The 26,476-nt window shown below is 41.3% G+C and overlaps 1 pseudogene; it reads left to right on the top strand.

Moving 5' to 3' along the window:
* Positions 1–24,979: 24,979 nt before the first annotated feature.
* LOC113938368 lies at positions 24,980–26,213 on the top strand (annotated as a pseudogene).
* The last annotated feature ends 263 nt before the right edge of the window (positions 26,214–26,476 follow it).

Here is a 26,476-nt window from a genome sequence, read left to right as displayed (position 1 = left end):
AGGGTCTATTATTACTCATTAAGCACGCTGAGATCTGCTTTAATCATGGGTCTCCTTTGAATGCTTAACTTAAAAGCTGCTTCATACCCACACAGCTGCCTGTGCCCATGGCAACTGAAATGCATGAATACGGGTTCTGAAACATAATCTTTCTAGAAACTCAAGGCTTCTATTAAAACTGTAGTTTACATCACATCCTTCTTGCACAGGTGTTATCACAGGCTTGCACGGATGACTGTTTCAACTAGGCAGTAGTGACCTCATATGACGTCATGTCTACAGAGCAGTTTCCCCTTAGAGCATAGTGAGCTGTTGATAGATCTAGTGTGGAGAGATCACAGGATCACATCAGTTCATGGGAGGCCTACCTACAACGAAGGTATAGCCTGTAGCATTTTAGTTGTGTCAACGTTTCCCTGCCCTAGTTTAACGGAGGTAGCAGCTCCATCTGTGGTTTCAACAGATGTCTGGAGACAGGGGAAGCAAGTATGTCCTGTGTTCCTTGGTAAAGGAATTCTGTATGGGAATGGCTCCTGGGTGGTGTTGCAGAAGCAAGAGATGGAAAATACCACTCGAGATTGGAAATCGTTGAATTGACATAAGTTAGGAATATTTGGTTAGATCTTTAGGTCTAAAACATTGGGTAGGTGAGTCTAACTCATTCTCAATCTCAGCATCTCCTTTTTGATGGGAATCAGGAACTATAGAGGATTGTATAGATTTGAGATATTTATTACATTCCCATGATGGTTAATATGTAAGCATCTTTTTCTCCAGAGAACTTTGTGGTAAAGTCCTTACAATGTGAAGACAGTGTGGCCTTGTCTTAAGGTGCAATGAGGAAGTGGTGAAGTGAGGAGAATGGGCATATTCTTCAGCCTCTCTTGCAGGGGGAGAGTAAACCAGCCTGAATAGGTGGTTGGAGCTTTAAAGATGTAGTTTGCTGAGTCTGTGAGGCCTTAACCTTTAGTTTTGTATCATGGGGGAAGCCCATGGGTCCCAAGAAAGGGGCTAGGGTGGGCAGGGAGGCCAGGGGTGCCTAGAAGACTCAGAACAGTGACCTAAGCATCTATATAGTAACTGGAGGAAGGTTAGCTCAATATTTTGATGACTCATCAGCTATACCAGTGCATACTGACTATCAGCCTATATCGCTTTGCTAGGGGGGCCATAACAAAGTAGCACAACCGGGTGGCTTAGAACAACAGGAATTTATCATGTCATAGTTCTAGAGGCCAGAGGTTCAAAATTAAGGTGTCAGCAGGGTGGTGTTCCCTCTGAAGCACTAGGGGAGGGTTTGGTCCAGTCTCTTCTCCCAGCTTCTGCTTGTTCCTTGGCTTGTGACAGCATCACTCCAGTCGCCACCTGGTGATCTCCCTGTGTGAGCATCTGTCTCTTTATGTGGTGTTCTTTTTACAAGAACACCAATCTTATTGTTTTAGGGGGTCTACTTTATTCCAGTATAACCTCATCTTAGCATAGCTAATTACATCTGGAACAACCCTATTTCAAAATAAGATCCCATTCTGAGGTACAGGGCAGGGGGGTTGGGGCTTTGACATCTGAATTTTGAGGGGATACAATTCAGCCCTAGGCATGAACTTTCTTGAACATATTTCCTGGTATACACACTCAAGAATCTCTGAACGGTCGGTACTTAAGCATGAATGGTTGTGTCAGTCATGAAGAATACAAAAAGAACTTGGGAGTTGGTCTGAAGCTCAGATGCAGTGAGGGGATCAAACTGGCAAGAGTTCTCCGTGTTCCTTTCCTGAGACTGAGCAACTGCTCTGTCAGTGAGTGTTGGGACAGTGCCTTGGCTTTGCTGAAGGAGTCCACTGGAGGAAAGGATGAGGAAGCCCATATCTTAACAGGAATCCCACAATGTCTTGAGGGCCAGATAATTGACTAGGTAACATGTGACAACCAACCGGTCCCCAGAGAATGGCTGTGTTTTTGTTTTTTTAATTTTATTTATTTATTTGAGAGAGAGAGAGAATGAGAGCCAGAGAGCACGAGAGGGAAGAGGGTCAGAGGGAGAAACAGACTCCCTGCCGAGCAGGGAGCCTGATTCAGGACTCGATCCCGGGACTCCAGGATCATGACCAGAGCCGAAGGCAGCCGCCCAACCAACTGAGCCACCCAGGCGCCCGAGAATGGCTGTGTTTTTAACAAGAGTTTGGTGAGGGTGCTTCTGCTTCAGAAAACAGAATCAAGGAACACATGTTCTAGCTTTGTGCTTTTCTTCCTTTTCCCTCTCCTACTTCTGATGGCTTTCTTGATGGCTTTCTATTCTAAGGTGTCTCCAATTATCTCAATGGATTTCAGAAAATTATTTTTAAAAAATGCAAAACACACCAATTTTTAAGGGAAAGAAGCAGTGGAACAAATGCTTACTCAGTGACTTCATAAGGAGGGTGTATCCTAGGCTAGCCTCACGCCATCCCTTAAGAGAAGATGGTTTTATCCCCCTTTTTAGGAATAAGAAAATGAGAACTCAACGATCAGTACATTTTCTTGAAGACAAACATCAAGTAACCGAGAAGATTTTAATTGTGGTATTTTCCACCCCAAACTGAACACTTGCACATCATAGTGACTCTTTAAAATCTTTATGTTCTACAGGCAAAGTGGAAGGTGGTAGTATCATGATTAGTACGCATCATGCTAGGATATCGTAGGAAGAAAATATATAAAAGAGATGGAGGATCTACTGTATAATATGTACTGTAATCTGTAGTTGTTTTGGGTGCTCCTAAAATCCTGTTCTTCAGGCTTGTTCATCAATCTTATAATGAGGAAATTAAGATTTAGAGAGATACAGTGACTTGCTTAGTATCATGTTATAAAATATAGTGGAGATGTGGCTTGAACCACCACCCTTTTGTGTGAAATCCCATATTTGTCCCTCTGTTTTTGTTTTTCTCCTGTTCATAATTTATTAGAACATAAATGTGATGAAACTGGGACCATTTATTATTTTTATATTCTACATAGAGTAAATGTGAAATAAATAACTGTTGCTAGGTTGAATGGAAACAGTTTGCCTGTTTTGTTATTAGAGCTGTTTAAGGTTAGAATGGAGGATTCCAGAAGACAACATCTCAGCTGTGGTTTGTAGTTGATGGTAACATTAAATTTATGCTACCCATAATCAATTGTGGATCCTATTTCAGAAAAATATCCCCAGCTCTCCAAAGTCAGATTCTCTGATTTCAAGGTGAAAAACGTGTTATTTTAGAGCAATTTTTCTGTTTCATTATAGAAGGATGTCTTGTCACACAGTGTAGACATGAGGGACTATGGAGTGCAAGCAGGGGAGAGTCAGTCTGGGGAGATTTGACCCACTATTGTTTTAACCTGGGTAACAAGTGAATTCTGTTCTTTTTGACTTTTATATTTCATAATCTCTGCTCTCATAAAAGAAGTTTGCTGTAGCTTTGTATCAGAACCAAACTATGACCAACCTACAGATTTTAACTCCCTCTTTACTTGCTGTACCCCAGCTTGATTTAGCTTTGCTTCATGTCTTCTTAAGAAAGCAAAAGTGGTCTCTGGCTTGGGGTAGGTGAGAGGAAGGAAGTTTCTAGGAGGTTTAGAGAGTGTCTTCCCCTTTATTCCTAATTTATAGTAAACTGGTAGCTCAGGCACTTGCCTTTCACTTTTATTTATTTCCCCCCTAAATTCTATTTTAAATAGGTGATCTATACAACAACAACAAAAAAAGTAAACCCCTTTATTATTCATTTTGCTCAGACATCCATTGCATCTTGCCAAAGAAAATCTATTGCTAGTTTTTGGTAACCAGTTACCAGAGATATTTCCTAGAGGGTAGGGAATGGTCTTAATCAATGTCTTCCCAGAGCTAAGTCCTAAAGAAGGAGCAGATTCCTGCCAGGCACACGAGAGGGGGGCCACATTCCAGGCAGGAAAGAACATATGCAAAACACTGAAATATGAAATAATATAGTTATTCATCAGCAAACCTAATGCTTCAATATCCCTTCCTCGGGCTACATTCTTTCCCATCCTCTCTCTAGAGTACTTTTACTTAAACTTCATGTAAATGGAATCATTCAGTCTGTGTATTCTTTTGTTTGTCATTGGGTTCACTCAATATTTTATCTGTGAGGTTTCTTTATGCTGTCATGTAGGAGTATTCATGTATTTCAATGTGGTGTAATATTCTAGGGTATGATTATGCTAAATTGTATTCATTCATTTTCTTAGTATTGGCCAGTTTCTTCTGTACTAGAGTATTCATCACATTGCCCTATGTTAACGAGTTCACATTTGTTTCTCTCACAGATCTTACATAACTCCTGAGAGCCCACTTCTTGCCAGAAGTGAATAAGATATGAGTTTGATACTGGGAAACTGGGAGGTAGTGCCCCAATTCCGTTGCTCATTCCTTTAGCTTTGATGCCTATGATAGCAAGGATAATGCAGTTTAAACTCTGGTTAAGCTCTGTTAACACCTACCTATTCGTATCACCAATAACAAAATAATTTCAGACAGCCGATAACCACATTAATTTTGGTATCTTTAAGAATTTCATTCCCAATATCCAGGAAACTTATAGTTCCACTGAAATTATGGATAAAAGGTTGACTTTTACACGATTCTGCTTAAATCCTAAGAGCAGTGGTATCCCATAGACCCCAGCACTTGTACCCATCTTCTCCCATAGGACATAGTTTCTTGAAGTCTCTGTGGACTACAGCGTTATGGGGAGCTACATCTTTTCTGTCCCGGTGAAGGTCTTGATTGGAGATCGAGAATTATTATATAAGATCAATGTTCAAATTACTCTCCTGCAAGTAGACTTAAAACATCTACAGTAGACCTTCTCCAGAGCATTCGCGGTGAGAATCACAAAGAGGGAAACTGGCCATGCAGGTTGGAAGCTGCCCATTAGGCCTTCTGATGGTGGTGACAGAGGCAGCTGTCCCAGGACCTGTCACTGAAAAAGGTGAGTCTGCAGAGACCTCTGCTTAAAGCATTTCCGGACTTGCGCCCTCCTGGCAAAACCTAACAGCCTTTTTAGTAGAGTCATTTATTCTTTGAAATGCTTTTCCTCCCCCTGAACAAGTCAGATTCCCTCCTCACTTTCTATAACAGCCGATGCATGAATAAAAGCAAATAGAGTCAGCTTTTGAGCATGATAAAATATCTGGAGACACAAACACCAAGGAGTTTATGCAAATGAAACCACAAAACATTGAAGTACAAAGTGAACTGATGTGTTATAAGAACTTAAAAGGTCATCTGGATCGCTCACGAATAGATCACAGAATTTAAATTGGGTACCCATAGAATTCAATGAAATCCAGCAAATATTGGCTCTGTAGCTAGTCCTGCTGGGCCACGTTAGCAGGGAGCTGGGGTGTGACAGGCAGGGTAGAATGAGATCTTCAGGAGACACTCAGCCTAGGGTCCACAGGGTCAGGGGGAGACAAGAATGATGGCGATAGAATCTAGGGGCAGGAAGCTATAATGATGTAGTTCCCAGGTGCTGGGGTCGGGCTGCCTGGCTTTAGCCCTGGGAGTGGAGTGACCTTGGGCAGAGTACATCTCTTAAGTCCGAGTCTCATCTTTGGTAAACCTGGATTTCATGACATTTTCTACATATAATGCTATTTTGAGAATTAAATCCAGTACCCTGTCTACAGCACTCAGTCCAGTACTAGCCATATAGCACTTAATCGATGGTAGCTATGAAATGTCAGGGGGAGGTACAGAGCAATCAGGAAAGTTGTACCCCATTGAAGTGTTTAGAAAAGATGTGAAAAAATAAGTAACACTTGGAAAAGAAGGGCAGTATATCAACTGATGGAAATCGGGGAGAGATGTTTATAGCATTTGCCTGTCCGGCTATATAGTCTCTGAGGCAGGGGGCCATGACGGTCTTATTCATCAGCACGTCCCCGGCTCCCAACACCAGAAAGTGACTCGAATGAAATAATAAATGAATTCGTGAGTGTATGGATAAAAGGGACACCCTGAGCTGGGAATGCAAAAGGTATCCTTGGGGAGGTGGGTACCATGTGTAGGCAATTCCATCAGGGAACCCTTCACAGGAGAGCCTGGAGTGTCAGGAGGTGGGAGCCAGATCATGCAGGGTTTAGAGTACAGGGTAAAGAGTCCCATCCACAGGCAGTGAAATCATTGTGCTTGTGTCTGTTCCTTTTAATTTGGAAGGAAATGGGAAAAAAAAAAAAAAAGCCAAGCTGTACTGCAGAGTCAGCTGAAATGTTATGAATTTATCTTTCATTTTCCTGCCATCAGTTACGTGCAAATTAGACACTCTATTCTGCCTGTAAATCGCTTAATCTAAGTTCAGCTGGAAATGATACCAAGGGCTTGTTAACTTGTTCTCGGAGCTAACCATGAGGCTGATAGATTCTGTGAGAGTTATTTTCTCCAGCAGGCAAAGCCTGTAGTAACCAAACTGAAAATGATTCTTAGATTAAAATACTGTACAGCTTCACTGGTCCCAGGTACTGAAATGTCAAGACTCTTTATAAGCCCTGGTTCTTTCTTTTCAAATATGTCATGGGTTTCTTGTGAGTTCAGTCAGTCCCAGGAAATATGATGGGCATTTCCCAGTCTTTGTTTTGTCAGCCTCTAACTTGTCACATTTATGAAGGCTTTTCTAAGCATTTTCCAAATATAGTACATTATTTAGTTCTCAGGTCAACTTTGTTCTGTGGATTTTATCGCCATGACAGAGGAGGATCTGGGGCTCACTTGTGTCATCTGATCCCCCAGCCCAAGTTCTTGTTCCCCAGCCATATGGCCTCTGTAAGAGTGTCAGTGTTTTCTTCTTATTTCTCCAGAATTCTTCTGCACTTACTGCTTATATGTGTAATGCCTTGTCTTCAAGCCACAAAATGGTTTCCGGCTTGTACAATGCCTCCCTGATGGATGTTTTATATAACTCTTCTTATCTTGATTTCTTTTTATTTTGAAATCCAGTTGTCATCCCTTATCCGGAAAGACAACAACAGAGAAAATAATCTAATAATTAATTTGGCTTCCTTTTAGAAGACCTCGTGATCTGATCATAGTAGCTGGCCCATCTAAAGCTTACGAGTAAGATTCTAATGCAGACATCAAAAGATGTTTATCTAGATTTTTCTGTGGAAGGATTAGGAAAAATAAGGTGGATGCACGTCTGGTACCCCATTAACCAGTATGTTCCTACTTGAAGCAGCGGGTGTAGTAGAAAGTGCGTGGGATTGGGAGTCAAGCACTCCTGGGGGAACTGGTTCAGCTACGCTCAAGCTTTCAAAACTTGATCTTCACCTTGACTTCCTCTTAATGTGGGTTTAGCAACTGTTATATGATATTCACTCATTTCAATCATCCATGAATCAAGAAATTTTTATTGGGTAACTATTATGAAGCAGGGCATTATGCTAGTTGCTAGGGATAGAGCCATGGATAAAAATAAAATAGAGAGGGGCGGAGCGGAGCAAGATGGCGGAGGAGTAGGAGACCTGGATTTCGTCTGGTCTCAGGAATTCAGCTGAATAGGGACCAAACCATTCTGAACACCTACGAACTCAACAGGAGATCGAAGAGAAGAATAGCAACAATTCTCTGAACAGAGAAGCGACCACTTACTGGAAGGTAGGACGTGCGGAGAAGTGAATCCGAGGCGATATTCGGGAGGATAGACGGCGGGGGAGGGGGCCTCTATTGGCCGCTTCTGGCAAGTGCTAGAGCCGCGGAGCACAAAATCGGAACTTTTAGAAGTCGGCTCCTCTGAGGGACGTCGCTCCAGGGGCTAAGCGGGGGGTGGAACCCTCGCGGGACCGTGTGGTCTCAGGATCCTCGGGGTCACAGAAACACCGGGGGTGCCTGAGTGCGGCAGAGCTCGCAGATAACAGAGCGGGGAAGCCGGCTGCAGAGACGGAGCCGAGGCGCGGGCTCTCAGCCCAGGGTGGCCATAAACTGTGATCCGCGACCCAGTCGGGCCACTGCTCCTCCAGCAGGGACCCAACAAGCGGCAGATACGGGGAGACTCCCCTTCCTCCCCCAGGAGGAGCGGTGCGGGAGCGCACCGCAGGGATCTGCTGGGTTTGGAGACTCCACACGGGGTCGGGTGCCAGAGATAGAAATGCTGGGTCACAGGCCGGGTGAGCACGGAGTGTGGCCGGAGACCAGGGAGACGGGAGTGACTGCTTTTCTCTGGGGGCACACTGAGGAGTGGGGCCCCGAGTTCTCAGCTCCTCCGGGCGGAGATTGGGAGGCCACCATTTTCACCCTGGTCCTCCAAAGCTGTACTGAGAGCTTGCAAGGAACAAAAGCTCCTGAGAGCAAACCCCAGCAGCTTGCTTAGCCCGGACTCACAAGGGCGGGGCAATTCCGCCTCCAGCAAAGACATTTGGGAACCACGGCAACAGGGCCCTCCCCCAGAAGATCAGCCTGAACAGCCAGCAAGCCAAGACCAAGTTTACCGATCAAGGAGAATGGGAGAACTTCAGCACTAGGGGAATACTGCACATAGAATTCATGGCTTTTTTACCATGATTCATTAGTTTTTCAAAGTTAATTTTTTAACTGTTTTTTTTTTTTTTAATTTTTCTTTTTCCCTTTTTCAACCAACATCTTATGAATCCCTTTTTTTAAAAACACATTTTTTATTTTTCATTTTTGGTCATATTTTATCCCTTCATAGTAGTTACCCTTATTATTGGCATATATATATAAGTTGTTCTCTCTTTAAAATTTTGAGATACACTTTCTTCTAACAGATCAAAATATACCCTAAATCACTAGTGTATGGCTTTGTTCTAGTCTTGTGCCTGATCACATTCTCTCCCTTTTTTTTTTCGTTTCTTTTTTCAAAGAACTTCTTATCTTATCAATTCCTTTTATAAAATCTTTTATAATTTTCATCTTTACAGTCATCTTCCATCCCTTCATTGTATAAACCCTTATTTTGTACATATATAAGTTTTTTTTCCTTTAAAATTTTAGCAGGCACTTTCTTCTAACAGACCAAAATAAGCCCAAAATCTAGTGTGGCACTGATCTATGCACTAGCCTGATCATATTTTATCATATTCTGTTTTTTTTTTTGTTTTGTTCTGTTTTTGTTTGTTTTTATCTTTTTCTTTTTCCTTTTTTTTTCTTTTTCTTTTTTCTTTCTTTCCCTTTCTTGTCCTCTGGTTTCAGGTCTTTTCTGATTTGTATAGAGTATATTTGCTGGGGACGTTGTTAACCTGTTAGCATTCTGTTCTCTCATTCATCTATTCTCCTCTGGACAAAATGACAAGAAGTAAAAATTACCTCAGCAAAAAGAACAAGAGGTAGTACCGTCTGCCAGGGACCTACTCAATACAGACATTAGTACGATGTCGGACCTAGAGTTCAGAATCATGAATTTGAAGATACTAGCTGGCTTGAAAAAAGCGTGGAAGTTATTAGAGAAACGCTTTCTGGAGAAATAAAAGAACTAAAATCTAACCAAGTGGAAATCAAAAAGGCTATTAATGAGGTGCTATCAAAAATGGGGGCACTAACTGGTAGGATAAATGAGGCAGAAGAGAGAATCAGCGATATAGAAGACCAAATGATGGAAAATAAAGAGGCTGAGAAAAAGAGAGAGGAACAACTACAGGATCACGAGGGCAGAATTCGAGAGATAAGTGATACGATAAGACGAAACAACATTAGAATAATTGGGATCCCAGAAGAAGAAGAAAGAGAGAGAGGGGCATAAGGTATATTGGAGCAAATAATAGCAGAGAACTTCCCTAATGTGGGTCAGGAAACAGGCATCAAACTCCAGGAGGCACAGAGAACCCCTCTCAAAATCAATAAAAATAGGTCCACACCCTGACATCTAATAGTAAAACTTACGAGTCTCAGAGACAAAGAGAAAATCCTGAAAGCAGCTTGGGAAAAGAGGTATGTAACCCACAATGGTAGAAACATTAGATTGGCAACAGACCTATCCACAGAGACCTGGCAGGCCAGAAAGGATGGCATGATATCTTCAGAGCACTAAACGAGAAAAATATGCAGCCAAGAATACTATATCCAGCTAGGCTGTCATTGAAAATAGGAGGAGAAATAAAAAGCTTCCAGGACAAACAAAAACTAAAGGAATTTGCAAACACGAAACCAGCCCTCCAAGAAATATTGAAAGGGGTCCTCTAAGCAAAGAGAGAGCCTAAAGGCAGCATAGACCAGAAAGGAACACAGACAATATACAGTAACAGTCACCTTACAGGGAATACAATGGCACTAAATTCATACCTTTCAATAGGTACCCTGAATGTAAATGGGCTCATTGCTCCAATCAAAAGACACAGGCTGTCAGATTGGATTAAAAAACATGACCCATCAATATGCTGTCTGCCAGAGACTCATTTTAGACCCAAAGACACCCCCAGATTGAAAGTGAGGGGGTGGAAAACAATTTACCATTCTAATGGAAACCAAAAGAAAGCTGGGGTGGCAATTCTTTTATCAGACAAATTAGATTTTAAAACAAAGACTGTAATAAGAGATGGAGAAGGACACTATATGCTACTTAAAGGGTCTATCCAACAAGAAGATCTAAAAATTGTAAATATGTATGCCCCTAACATGGGAGCAGCCAATTATATAAGGCAATTAATAACAAAAGCAAAGAAACACATTGACAAGAATACAATAATAGTGGGGGGCTTTAACACCCCCCTGACGAAATGGACAGATCATCTAAGCAAAAGACCAACAAGGAAATAAAGACTTTAAATGAAACACTGGACCAAATGGATTTTACAGACATATTCAGAACATTCTATCCCAAAGCAACGGAATACACATTCTTCTTTAGTGCCCATGGAACATTCTCCAGAATTGATCACATCCTAGGTCAAAAATCAGGTCTCAACCAGTACCAAAAGATTGGGATCATTCCCTGCATATTTTCAGACCACAATGCTTTGAAACTAGAACTCAATCACAAGAGGAAAGTCAGAAAGAACTCAAATACATGGAGGCTAAAGAGCATCTTACTAAAGAATGAATGGGTCAACCAGGAAATTAAAGAAGAATTTAAAAAATTCATGGAAACCGATGAAAACTCAACTGTTCAACATCTTTGGGATACAGCAAAGGCAGTCCTAAGAGGAAAGTATATAGCAATACAAGCCTTTCTCAAGAAACAAGAATGGTCTCAAATACACAACCTAACCCTACACCTAAAGGAGCTAGAGAAAAAACAGCAAATAAAGCCTAAACCCAGCAGGAGAAGAGAAATAATAAAGATCAGAGCAGAAATCAATGAAATAGAAACCAAAAGAACAGGAGAACAGATCAATGAAACTAGGAGCTGGTTCTTTGAAAGAATTAACAAGATGGATAAATCCCTGGCCAGACTGATCAAAAAGAAAAGAGAAAGGACCGAAATCAACAAAATCATGAATGAAAGAGGAGAGACCACAACCAACACAAAGAAATACAAACAATTATAAGAATATATTATGAGCAACTCTATGCCAGCAAATTAGAGAACCTGGAAGAAATGGGTGCATTCCTAGAGATGTATCAACTACCAGAACTGAACCAGGAAGAAATAGAAAACCTGAACAGACCTATAACCACTAAGGAAATTCAAGCAGTTATCAAAAATCTCCCAATAAACAAAAGCGCAGGGCCAGACAGCCTCCCAGGGGAATTCTATCAAAGATTTAAAGAAGAATTAATACCTATTCTCCTGAAACTGTTCCAAAAAATAGAAATGAAAGGAAAACTTCCAAACTCATTTTATGAGGCTACCATTACCTTGATCCCAAAACCAGACAAAGACCCCATCAAAAAGGCGAATTACAGACCAATATCCTTGATGAACATGGAGGCAAAAATTCTCACCAAAATACTAGCCAATAGGATCCAACAGTACATTAAAAGGATTATTCACCATGACCAAGTGGGATTTATCCCTGGGCTGCAAGGTTGGTTCAACATCCGCAAATCAATCAACGTGATACAATACATTAACAAAAGAAAGAACAAGAATCATAGGATCCTCTCAACACATGTAGAAAAAGCATTTGACAAAGTACAGCATCCTTTCTTGATCAAAACTCTTCAGAGTATAGGGATAGAGGGTACATACCTCAATATCATAAAAGCCATCTATGAAAAACCTATAGCGAATATCATTCTCAATGGGGAAAAGCTGAGAGCTTTTCCCCTAAGGTCAGGAACACGGCAGGGATGTCCACTATCACCACTGCTATTCAACATAGTATTAGAAGTCCTAGCCACAGCAATCAGATAACAAAAAGAAATCAAAGGCATCCAAATCAGCAAAGAGGAATTCAAGCTCTCACTCTTTGCAGATGATATGATACTGTATGTGGAAAACCCAAAAGACTCCACCCCAAAACTGCTAGAACTCATACAGGAATTTAGTAAAGTAGCACGGTATAAAATCAATGCACAGAAATCAGTGGCATTCCTATACACCAACAACAAGACAGAAGAGAGACAAATCAAGGAGTCGATCCCATTTACAATTGCATCCAAAACCATAAGATACCTAGGAATAAATTTAACCAAAGAGGCAAAGGATCTGTACTCAGAAAATTATAAAATACTCATGAAAGAAATTGAAGAAGACACAAAGAATTGGAAAAACATTCCATGCTCATGGATTGGAAGAACAAACAGTGTGAAGATGTCAATGCTACCTAGAGCAATCTACACATTCAATGCAATCCTCATCAAAATACCATCCACTTTTTTCAAGGAAATGGAACAAATAATCTTAAAATTTGTATGAAACTAGAAGAGACCCGGATTAGCCAGAGGAATATTGAAAAAGAGAAGCAAAGCTGGTGGCATCACAATTCCGAACTCCCAGCTCTATTACAAAGCTGTCATCATCAAGACAGTATGGTACTGGCACAAAAACAGACACATAGATGAATGGAACAAAATAGAGGGCCCAGAAATGGACCCTCAACTCTATGGTCAACTAATCTTTGACAAAGTAGGAAAGAATGTCCAATGGAAAAATGATGTTGGTGTTAGGAAAATTGGACAGCCACATGCAGAAGAATTAAACTGGACCATTTCCTTACACCACACAGAAAAATAGACTCCAAATGGTTGAAAGACCTAAACGCGAGACAGGAGTCCATCCAAATCCTAAAGGAGAACACAGGCAGCAACCTCTTCGACCTCACCCTCATCAACTTCTTCCTAGAAACATCACCAAAGGCAAGGGACGCATGGGCAAAAATGAACTATTGGGATTTCATCAAGATAAAAAGCTTTTGCACAGCAAAAGAAACAGTCCACAAAACCAAAAGACAACTGACAGAATGGGAGAAGATATTTGCAAATGACATATCAGATAAAGGGCTAGTATCCAAAATCTATAAAGAACTTATCAAACTCAACACCCAAAGAACAAATAATCCAATCAAGAAATGGGCAGAAGACATGAACAGACATTTTTCCAAAGAAGACATCCAAATGGCCAACAGACACATGAAAAAGTGCTCAACATCACTCGGCATCAGGGAAATCCAAACCAAAACCTCCATGAGATACCACCTCACACCCGTCAGAATGGCTAAAATTAACAAGTCGGGAAATGACAGATATTGGCGGGGATGCGGAGAAAGGGAAACCCTCCTACACTGTTGGTGGGAATGCAAGCTGGTGCAACCCCTCTGGAAAACAGTATGGAGGTTCCTCAAACAGTTGAAAATATAGCTACCCTATGATCCAGCAATTGTACTACTGGGTATTTACCCCAAAGATACAAATGTAGGGATCCAAAGGGGTACGTGCACCCCAATGGTTATAGCAGCAATGTCCACAATAACCAAACTGTGGAAAGAGCCGAGATGTCCATTGACAGATGAATGGATAAAGAAGAGGTGGTATATATACACAATGGAATAGTGTGCAGCCATCAAAAGGAATGAAATCTTGCCATTTGCAATGACATGGATGGAACTGGAGGGTGTTATGCTGAGTGAAATAAGTCAATCAGACAAAGACATGTATCATATGACCTCACTGATATGAGGAATTCTTAATCTCAGGAAACAAACTGAGTGTTGCTGGAGTGGTGGGGTTTGGGAGGGATGGGGTGGCTGGGTGATAGACATTGGGGAGGGTATGTGCTATGGTGAGCACTGTGAATTGTGCAAGACTGTGCTTTTCCCAGAGTCACAGATCTGTACTTCTGAAACAAATAATGCAATATATGTTAAGAAAAAAGAAGAAGAAGATAGCAGGAGGGGAAGAATGAAGGGGAGTAAGTTGGAGGGGGAGATGAAGCATGAGAGACGATGGACTCTGAAAAACAAACTGAGGGTTCTAGAGGGGAGGAGGGTAGGGGGATGGGTTAGCCTTGTGATGGGTATTAAAGAGGGCACATTCTGCGTGAAGCACTGGTTGTTATGCACAAACAATGAATCATGGATCACTACATGAAAAACTAATGATGTAATGTATGGTGATTAACATAACAATAAAAAATTTAAAAAATAAAATAAAATAGAAATGAGCATTATCCTAATGGACTTAGACTCTGGTGGAGAAGGCAGATATTGTATAGCTAAATATGAAATCATATAATTAAAATTGTGATAAATGGTATTGATAAATAATATGTTTGGAGAGGGTTCTAGTAGTTTTGGGGTGGGGAGGTCAGAAAGCCCTAAAGTTGAGATAGAGAGAATGAATTGGATGAGTTGCTATATAGGATTATTGTGAGGATCTTAGGTTATACTTATTTAAGTGCCTAGCACAGTGCCTGGGATATAATAATCATCAACAATTACAATGAGAGCAATAATATTGGGCTAGGTGACTGCCCACTTCAGGTATTTTGAGATACTCCAAGAGGGGCTTCCCCACCATCCTTCTTTTCCCCAGCCCTGATCCCTTTCTTAGGGCTAAAAAATCCCTGTTTTCCAGGATGACAACTCCTCAGGGATTTATTCCAATTTACTCTAAGTTTATGCCATGTTATTACCAACTGATGTAAAATCAGTCTTGAGAGTTACTCATAGGAATGAGTTATTCCAATCCATGCTAAGTTACGAATAGTTGATAAACCATCCCATCTCAAGAACAGCTTTTATCAAAGGGGAGGAAGCACAAGAATGATCAGCAAGAATGGAAGATGGTCTATGTAATGTGGGTGTGTTGAGGAGCAAACGTCAAAGAGAGAGGCCAGGTGCTTTTATACTGAAATTAATAGAAAAAGGTTAGGTTGTTTGAAAAAACAATGGCTTTCTGAGGCATTCCATCCAGGAAACCTGCAGGATATCTATTTTCTAACAGCAAAAGTGTTCCCCGCCACAGTCACAATCCATAAAATCTTTTAATTTATTATAATAATGTCGACCGTCACTTGTGCTCCTTTGGGGTTTCTGACTGACAGTGTTCTCCCATGGCCACGATCTCCTCTCACTGTCTCCCCAGGCCTGGAAATGGCTGACTGTGCTGATTGTGCAGTAGGAGGAGATTGTTTCTGTATTGCTGGGGTCTTCTGGGATCTTCTAAATACTGAGGCAGAACTCTACCCATCTTCCCTCTGCCATCTACTTAGACTTTTGAGCACCTGTTAATCCTTGGTCCAGAGTTAGAAGCTGAAGATAAAGAATGAATCAAAAATAGTTCCTACCCATTAACTTGGCATAGGTGTATTGGTAAAGGGCTTCATATAGTGATGCATATTTGGATAAGCCATGAAATGAAGTTTACCTGCCCGAGATGGGCATGACTGGCATTCTAGGCAGCAAATTGCCTCTGAAGATGCAGAGCAGAATGAAAAAGCCTAACACACTTGCCAGATGACATGGTCCATGGACCAAACATATTCAACAATCATTGGTTTAAATATATTCTGTTTTGAGGCTTGTTGACCGATGTGTGTGGGGCAGGAAGAGAGAAGAAGCTAAGGAATGGGATAGAACGTTGCTGAGTTGTAATTGTCTGGTATTGAACAGACGAGTGTGACACTGTATACTTTTGACTCAAGGGCTCACAGTTTGCAGTAAAGATACCCGAGTTCTTGTTAGCTTCATGCCCTTGACCAAGTTGTTAACCTCATCCCCCCTGTCAGCACGGACAAGAGAGCTTGGCAACATATTTGTATCATTGAGAATTCTTTCTCTATACTCCTAATTTTAAAAAAATAATGACTTTAGAACTTGATAATCCAAATTTTGAACCCCAGCCTTTCCATTTATTTGCCGGATGACCTTGAACACCTCAACCTCAGTTTCTTATGTAACATGAGGAGATGGTTCTCTCTTGTATTGCTGTTGAAAGGATCAGGTATAATTTATATAAATATCCAGGATGGCTCCTGATTTATAGGAGGCATTCAGTAAATGGATGTTGTGGTTGCTATTCCTTCTATCATTATCTTTATTTTCAACAGTAACTTTTTCAGTATTAATCCACTTTTTTCTTGCTTTTTTTCTATACTACATTGTAAAAACTCTGGAGAAAGGTGTTGGACTTTGGCTTCCCTAGGCAATTGGCTGGTATTGTTGCTTAGTAAATACTTGGTAATTGACTGATAGACAATTATGTGGTCACAAAAAAATGTAGAGTTGAGAGAGTAAATTCCTGTCCACTTCTCTGATGTTAATTTTATCTAATGTGTTACGTGCTATATAGAGTTTGCTAGCACTTCACAAAATGGGAAAACAGATAAAGTTTGACCATCAAAGGGATAGACAATCTCTGCACATTTCAGAAAGTCCTTAATCCTGTATAGGTTGCCAGGAAATGGAGATGGTTTACATATATAGAGGGGGATAAGACATTGGAAATCCTTTGACTCAGGCTGCTTAGTTGTCTCTTACTTATAATTATGTGTTTTGACCAAGGCCTCCTTCTCATGGGATTAATACTGTCTCATTGGACGGTGTCCTGGAATGCTTTTTCACCAGAGATCATCCAAAGTTAGTGTGAATGGAAATTACATGGAAGGTTCAGATTGCAGGATTCTGACCCCAGAATTCTGATTCAGAATTTCAATGCTGCTTCATATCTGTTGCTATATTGAGGTCCTGCCAACACCCCCTGCCCCAGAGCTTGGGTCCTGTCCTGCTCATACAAGACTACTTCAGCCAATACTGTCACCTGATGCTGTGGCCTTTTGAGCCAGCAGGCAATTGTCTATTGGCCCTGCAAGCAGAGCCATGGTTCAGGAATTTGCTAATTACCATTCCCTGTTGACTGATTATCCACATCTATTGTGTATATACTTGGATGCATTTTAAATCAATTTGAATCCCAGGTCCACAGCCACTTATCTGAGTGGCTGCACATGAGATATTTATATGCCACCACCACCATTATCTGCACCAGTAAAGGCTGTCACCACTCATCATCACAGCTGCAGAAACATCCACTGTCCCCTGAATCCACCATGTGCCAGGAGCCTCAGGAGGCTTTAGAGTGTCCCCTAGAGGAGGATTAATCCCTTACTGTGATACAGAATCCTTGATTCAGAGAGATTAAGTATCATGCTCCAGGTCACAGTGTTGGGAAGCAGCAGAGCTGTGATCCAAACCCAAACCCAACTGGTTCCCAAACCCTAGCAGGGGTAGGAAGTAGCAGCTTCCTCTAAACTTAAGGAAAGGCAAATCAGGTCTTTCCATTATTTGTACAAGGTCCGTATGAATTGCCATATTTCAAATCTGTCTGCAGGAGAGAAGGACTAGTTTTGCCCTTCTCAAAGTAAGAATTGAGAATGATTTTTCACATTTATTATTTAGATTCTCCTTGTTCTTTTAGTGCAGAGATTGGAAGTGAGGTAAGGTGAATCGGTGTGGTGCCATGCAGGGGGCAGAACCATCCTCAGGCTAGAGCCTCAACTCCAGGCTCCAAATGCAGATGTTTGAATACAAGAGATAAAATAAAACCTTTTGAAGTCCTCGTTTCCCCGTTAGTTGTTCCAGCAAAGAAATACTATTTGCTAGCCATATTCTGGAGACCTTAGAAATGGAACAGTGTCACCAGCAGTTTGTCTGCAGAGGAAGCCTGATGGTCGGCTAATAACGGGACAGCTCAGCAGCTGGTCAATCACAGAAGCATCCTCTACTGCATTGCAGAGTCCGGGGAGCTAGAGGGAGGAAAACAACAGCCGAGAGTGTGTGAGCCGGCGACAGGGTGAAATGCAGCTGCCGTTCCAGACACGCGGGGAGAGCGTGTGCACAGAAATAATGCAGAGAACATTTGCATCTCTCGCGTAAGATGAGCAGAAAACAACCCTCCTGCAAAAAAAAAAAAAAAAAAAAAAAGGTTTCAGATGAGAACTTCCTGACAGTCGAGAATAAAGTGACAAAAATAATTTTTTGTATTGAGAAAGATTTGGGACCAGAGCGCACACCAAGGAATGACCTTGGAGCAAAAGCGCTCACCTCTAGAAATCACTCAGCAGTGGGTGCTGGTGAGGGTAGGATGTGCGGGTGGTAGGCACACGTCGAGGGTCCTGAGGGCCAGGCTTCTGGAAATACCCACCATCTGAGTTATTTCTCTGGTTTCAATTTTTTTTTTTTTTGTCCCCAGTCCCTACCGAAATGCAAATAGAATACCTGTGAAGTTCCATGGTTTGGAGGAAAGGTCCAAATCTGAACAGAATCTTATTCCCTGGGCAGTCCTTGTCTCTCGGCCTCAGTTTACTCTCTCTAACCTAAGGTATATGGACCATCTCAGTCCTTCTCACACTCTGTGCATAGGAATGACCTACCATCTCATCAAATGTAGATTCTGATTCCGTAGTTCGGGAGTGGGGTCTGAGACTCTACGTTTGTTTTTGTTTTTGTTAACTTTATTTTATTATGTTATGTTAGTCACCATACAATATTTTTTTTGCACTGCTGATGTTTTTTTTATTATGTTCAATTAGCCACTGTAATGTAATAATGGCACATCATTAGTTTTTGATATAGTGTTCAGTGATTCTTCAGTTACATATAACACCCCGTGCTCATCCCAACATGTGCACTCCTTAATGCCTGTTGCTGGTTACCCCACCCTCAGGTACTAGGCCCCAGATGTCCCTGCTGCTGTTCTGTGGGCCCTGCTTTAAACAGCACAGGGCCAGGATTTCTTTACAACCTCTTAGCTTTGACACTGGGTTAAGAAGAGAAGGAAACTAGGTGCTTTGATGTATAGAATTCATTAATCTAAGGATTTTAAATGTTTCTACAAGCCTCCATTTATTCATTCTCTCTAATATTTATTGGGCCACAATTTAGTGGTACTCTTCCAGGAACTGAGACTACAGGGGACAAAAAGATTTCCAAGGTCGCTGCCTTGTGGGGGTCTAGTGGAAGGAGACAGATGATAAACAAAAAGGGAAGATGGTGATTCAGACTGCAGGGAGAATGTTCTAACATAGCTTCTATGAAGGCATGGACTTTGCTCTTGTGCTCACCTATTCCCACTGCCCAGAAAAGCATTGAAACATGGCAAGTACTTAAGAATTATTTTCTGAACAAAGGAATAAGTCTGTTAGATTAAGTGCTATTTTAAAACAACATAAAATTGAGTGATGTGATTCAGAAAGACCAGGAGAGTAGTGTGGGCATATTTTAGATGAGGAAGCAGAGAAGGCCACTCTGAAGAGGTGGCATTTGAGCCGCACAGTGCATAATAAGAAGGAGAAGACCATGTGCACATTGGCTTTCTAGACAAAGGGAATGGCAAGAACAAAGGACTTGAAATGTGTTTGCTTGGCACCTTCAAGACTCAGCAAGGTGACCTGCAGCTGGAGAGGCTGATGAGGACCAGCCTCAGAGGTGAGCAAACCTGAGACAAACTCAGACAGAGGTCGGCAGTTTCTTACCATGTCTTGGTAAGAAACATGGATTTTATTGAAATGCCATGGTAGATCACAGAGGCTTTTCAAGGAGAGACAGACGTAAGGTAACTCATATTTTAAAAACACCAGTCTGGCTGTTGTTGGAAGATGTAGGAAGGCAAGGGAGGAAGAAGCATGGCAGGAGGCTATTCCTATTGGGGGCTGTTCCAGAGAAGGGGCTACTCCAATATTCAAGGCAATAAATGATGGCGGTTGTATGAGGGCAGTCCAACAGGAACAGAGATCCAAGTTAGGCCTGGCAGGATTGCTAATGGATGAGATATTGGCTGGGCTGGTGGGTGTCAGTGGGTGGGGAGGAGTAAAAGGAATAATGAAGGATTCTTTCCTGAGCAACCTTTTACTTGATATAAGAATATGCACAACTTTATAAGTCAGATTTTCTATTTTTGAACAACTAATTTGTAGGCAGAATTTCCATATATTGAGTTTAAACCTGTCTCCCGGAAACATCTCTCCCTGATCTGAGACTTAGCTTTTGAAATTACAGTGTCCAAGTCTACTGTCTCTTCCTCCCAACAATCCCCAAACATTTAAAGGCAGAGATTATAAGCCCCCATCTCCCCTATACATATACCATGTACCATGAGTCTGCTTCCCTGTGCTAAATATGCTTCAGTTTAGATTGAGACTATCCCTTCAAATGAAGCCTTATGTACCTGAATAAGACTCTTTTAATAACTTAAAGGGACTGGAAAGTCAAGAAGTCAGACCAAGATGTCACTAAAGGATATATTGCCCATCAGGAAAAGGGAGAAACACAGCACAGTTGGGAAACAGTTTTTGGAAAAAAATAAAACCATTTCATGTTCACAACTGATGAGCTGAGACCTACCAATAAACATCAATATCACTTTTCAAAACTAGTATAAAGTTAAATTGAAACCTTGAGAAAAGTGATACTGAACAATGATTCACTTAGCTTGGATTCTTAGCAAATTTTACGGGGAAGAGGTTTGGTTAAGAGGAGTTGTGTTTCCTAATTCAAAGGAATACATGCACCCCTATGTTTATTGCAGCATTATTTATAATAGCCAAATATGGAAGCAGCCCAAGTGGGCATCAGTTGATGAATAGATAAAGAAGATGTGATACACACACACACACACACACACACACACACACACACACACACAGGAATATTATTCAGCCATGAAAAATAATGAAATCTTGCCATTTGCAACAACATGGGTGGAGTTAGAAAATATAATGCTAAGTGAAGAAAGTCAGAGAAAGACAAATACCATATGACTTCATTCATATGTGGAATTTAAGAAACAAAGCAAACAAACAAAGGGGGAAAAAAAAGAAAGGCAAATCAAGAAATGGATTCTTAACTATAGAGAACTGATGGTGACCAGAGGGGAGGGGGTGGGGGAATGGGTGAATAGATGGTGGGGATGAAGGAGCGTACTTGTTGTTTGTGATGAGTACAGGGTGATGCATGGAATTGCCGAATCACTGTATCATACACCTGAAACTAATATAACACTGCATGTTAACTACCTGGAATTAAAATAAAGACTTTAAAAAAGAGGAGTATTTCTAAAGCTCTGAATAATAAAATAGCAAAGAAACAGAAGAAGAGAAAATTTCAGCTGAAGAGCTGAGGCTGTCGCTGAATAGTTCATCACATCTTCCGTTAAAAAAAAAAATCACAATTTTCAGTCAATTTACTGCCACAGACAGAAACATTAGAAAATGCTTAATGTTTCAGGCTTAACTGGAGCCAAAATTCAATGATTTCCCATTAATAGCAATTCTACTCTCTGCCATTGGCTTGGAGCAGTGTGTTGCCGTTCCTTGTCAATTTCTCTTTCCAGATGATGCTGAGACTGGCTATCCTTGGTAGAGATTGGGATTCTTAATTAAAAGTGCCAGGAACCATAATATCTTTAGGACAGCATTGTTTCAGATAGAAGCTTATTCGTATGAGTGGTGCAAATGGATAAGGCAAGGTTGGACCTCTACCTAAGCAAGGAATTTGCTTTTTAACCCCACAGGGAAGACTAAGCGGAAGTCTGTATTTTGGCCAGTAAATCCAGGTTTTCTTGTCCGCTCACTTTAGCCCTCTCCAAGTGTTTTCGAAAAAAATTCCCTTCCTCTGAGGACCTTAGCAACTCCTTCAGGTGGTGGGAGGATGGTTTGGAGGAAGGAAAAGGGAGAGGGCAAAGGGAACAGCCAAAGCTTCTCTTCTAGGAGGTAAATGTTCTGGATCCTTAAGCAGAGGGGAGGCAGAAGAAGTCATAGAAGTTGGATGTAAAGTGAGGGATTTTAGTTTAATATGAGGCAAACTGATGTGTGTCTGGGGTGTTCTTGTTATTAGAGATGTTCCATGATAACCCACAGAGCTTGTTTCAAGCACCCAGTGTGATGGTGCACAATCCTGCACTAATACGCACATACACACAGCGATACTTACACACGCAGATATGCACCTAACACACACATACAGACATGATGCTGTCACAAACAACAAGCACATCCTTTCCTTTCTATTTGTTTTAATCAGAGATGGCCTTTGTAATCGGGAAAATGGTTAAAATAGTCCGAAGAACCAACTGTGACAAGAGAACTGGGAATGTACTGTCCTCTGTGACTTTTTTGTTATTTAGAGATTCTTCGTTCTTCACTCCCTTTCCTCTGTCGTGTCTACTGTGATGCTGAACAATATTACAGTGTTAACAGTCAATATTGCCCTTTGCTTGTAGCTGGCTTTCCCGCATCTTCCTTGATTTTAGTGACTGGATGAACAATTGCTGTCACAGGCCTGAACTGACTGATGAGTAAGGCAGCCTTACGTGTCTGTAGAAACTGTAAAAAGCAACCAGGCCAGGAATCATAGATTTCTCTGTCATCTGACATCATAGTTCCTGACTCTGAGTTTTCTTTACGGGCTGCCCTGTGGAGACCATGCACTACATATCTGGGTGAGAAAAGAGGAGTATTAGCCAAGACCTTGACCTTCTTCCAAAGTTACTTCCAGATTTATACTCACTGATGTGCACAGTAGTCCTTTTGTAAAAAGTGCCCTTTGGGTAAATAGCATATCTTCCCTCTTATTTAACAAAGAGGCATTTGGATTTCAGTTGTCCTTTTGAAAAACCCGTAAATAGGAAAGATGAACAAAGGAAGAAGTAATTTTACTTAAATATGAAAACAACTCCATTAAGATTTAAGTAGCTGATAGGTAAGGAGGTCCATGCTGTAGAGACACACCTAGGGGTCAAGGATAATACAGGTGTTTGGGCACATCAGTCTGGGGTAAATTGTCAGGGACAGAATAGACGTGAACTCATTGAGCTGTGAGGATTTAAACAGAAATACAAAGCAGTAAGCATAGTGCCTGGTGTACTACGTAAACCTTATGTACCCCTAGCAGTCCTTGTTACAGCACGGCAGGGTTCTGGTTCCTAGAATGGTCATCCTTCCTAAGTTTTCCTTGGGCTCTCGCTTTCTGGTAGCTTGATCCTTGTCACCCTTGTTTCTGATCTTTTACTCTCTTAGACATACCTTGTCATCTCAGGCTGATCCAGCATCCTGCTTCCTTTCACAATTCAGTTCCCCATAGCTCTGCTTTCTTCCCTCTCCAGTGTCGGAAAATATAGAGCTAAAGGAAAAGAAAGTATAGGAATTTCTAGGAACCCTCAAGACTCATCTTAACAAAACTCCACCAGGAGGTGATGTCTATGCTTGGCTCTCTTCTCTGTGCTGTTTATATTTCTCAGGAAACTAGGGCTGCCTGATGGCAGGGTCAACTGACTCTACTATAAGTCGGTTGTGCAGAATTTCCTTTTCAGTAGATCAGTTTAGGAAAGCCAGTGCCTTCATCATCATTCCAGAGTGATATCCAAGGTGTTACCATTCAAATCCTGGAGACTTCGTAGTACCATCGATCTGAAAACTCCTTGCAAAGTGTGGATTACGTATACAGACCTGGATCTTTATTTGGCAAATTGGAAGTGTTTGTTATTCCTCAAAGATTTTACCTCCCCCAAAGATCTCATTTTTATATCAGGTTGATTGATAATATTTAGTGGAAGTCATTGGAGACAGCTTTATGTACATTTTAATGAGGGCTGATGGTCCATCTAGAGATTGAAGACTGGTTTGGATTTGTGGTGGTTAAGGTACAGGGTTTTCTATGTAAACATTGAGAAATAAACTTCAAAGGCTAGTCACATGAAAATAGCTTCTCTTAGGGATGATTTTTGACTTCTATTTCTATAAAATCTCAGTTCCTCAGTTAATTTTAGTTAACCAGAATGGCCCAGGTGGTCACATTTTTACTCTCAAGTAGCCCAATCCCTAGAGTCGCAGACTGTGTGATCTCAGTCTCATTGTTGACCCTTAGTCCTTAAACTGAAAACCCCATGGGGGCAAGAACAACTTCTGATCTATTCATCATTATATCTCCCATACCTTGTATTATGTCTTCATGTGGTAGGTGATTAATAAATGTATGCTAGCTAAATAAATGCTGATAGAATAAATATATCCTATTTTACATATCCTCTTGAAGTATTAATTTTAACAAGTTTATTTACTTATTTCATTTTTTACAAAGATTTGTTTATTTATTTGACAGAGAGACACAGCGAGAGAGGGAACACAAGCAGGGGGAGGGGGAGAGGGAGAAGCAGGCTCCCCGCCGAGCAGGGAGCCCTATGTGGGACTCGATCCCAGGACCCTGGGACCATGACCTGAGCCGAAGGCAAATGCCCAACGACTGAGCCACACAGGCGCCCAACAAGTTTATTTAAATACAAGTTCTTCTCCCACTTATTCTTAAAATTTAATGCTATTGGGTCCTGTTTTCTCTCCTTAGTACTTTTGTGTTTCAGTAAGAAATGTTCTGGTTAGGATGAGTACGGTGGAAGGAGCATTAAACATGGACCCAGGAATGCTGAGTTCCTGCCCTCTTCTGCTAACAACTAACCTTATATTAGGTAAAGTGGTTTCATCTCTAGGCCTCATACTGAAAGCTAACAATGGTAGAGAGTTCAGAAAACTTATCAAATTCTTTCTGGCTAATAGGTAGAATATATTTACCTCATTGTCTTCTTCGCGTGGCTCCTATAGCTGTCTCTGTCCTGTGCACAATGGCAACTCTTGAGGAAAAACTGATTGCACCAGGGGCACCTGGGTGGCTCAGCTGGTTGCACCAGGGGCACCTGGGTGGCTCAGTTAGTTGAACTTCCAACTTTTGGTTTCCACTCAGGTCATGATCTCAAGAGTGGTGAGATCAAGCCCCATGTCGGGCTCTGTGCTCAGTGTGGAGTCTGCTGGGGATTCTCTCTCTCCCTCTGCCCCTCCCCTGCTCTTCTGCTCTCTCACCCTCTTTCTCTTTATAGAAAAACAACAACAACAACAACAAAACTGATTGCACCAGTTGCAGAAGAGGCAACCATCCCAACAATAAGATCACTGTAGTGGGTGTTGCACAACTCGGTATGGCGTGTGCAATAGTTTCCTAAACTATTCTGGGAAAGCCCTGGCAGATGAATTTGTTTGGATGGATGTTTTGGAAGATAAACTCAGAGGAGAAGTGATGGATCTGCAACATGGGAGCTTATTTCTTCAGATACCTAAAGTTGTGGCAGACAAGGATTACTTTATAACTGCCAATTCTAAGATTATAGTGGTAACTGTGAGTTGGCCAGCAGGAGGGAGAGATCCCTTTCAATCTGGTGCAGAGGAATGTTAGTGTCTTCAAATTCATTGTTCCTCGGATGGTCAAGTACAGTCCTGATTGTATCATAATTATGGTTTCCAACCCAGTGGATATTCTCACATATGTTACCTGAAACTAAGTGGACTTCCCAAGCACCATGTGATTGGAAGTGGGTGTAATCAGGATGCTGCTAGATTTTGCTGTTTTATGGCTGAAAAACTTGGCCTTCATCCCAGCAGCTGCCATGGATGGATTTTGGGAGAACATTGCCACTCAAATGTGGCTGTGTGGAGTGGAGTTAATGTGGCAGCTGTTTGTCTCCAGGAACTGAATCCAGAAATGGGAACAGACAGTGACTGTGAAAACTGGAAGGGAGTGTGTAAGATGGTGGTCGAAAGTGCTTACGAAGTCTTCAGGCTAGAAGGATATACCAGGTGGGCTATTGGATCAAATGTAGTTGTTCTCATGGAATACATGTTGAAAATCTGTCTAGTACTCCTCCAGTGTGAACAATGGTGAAGGGAATGTATGGCATGGCGAATGAAGTCTTCCTGAGCCTTCTGTGTATCCTGAACGCATGGGGATTAACCAGTGTGATCAGCCAGAAGTTGAATGATGATGAGGTGGCTCAGCTCAAGAAAAGTCCACATACAGGCTTCTAGGCTGTAGAAATATAAAAATATAGAAATATAAAAACTATATATTTTTTATAAATATAAATATAACAAATATAAAAAACAGAAATATAACCATGAGCCTTTAGTTTTCACCCACATTCATGGATCATCATTTGTTTTTCTCTTCCTAAATATGCAAATGTGGGCTCACGGACTTGATGCCCATGTTTGGTTTAATGCTTGCAGTATGAGCCCTTGAACAAATGAAATTAACTATCATAGTGTACTTCTTGAAAAAAAAAAGAATG

This window comes from Zalophus californianus, chromosome 8, assembly GCF_009762305.2.
Source record: "Zalophus californianus isolate mZalCal1 chromosome 8, mZalCal1.pri.v2, whole genome shotgun sequence".
Taxonomy (NCBI): domain Eukaryota; kingdom Metazoa; phylum Chordata; class Mammalia; order Carnivora; family Otariidae; genus Zalophus; species Zalophus californianus.
The sequence above is the reverse complement of the archived record's forward strand: the minus strand, read 5'-3'. Positions and strand labels throughout refer to the sequence as shown.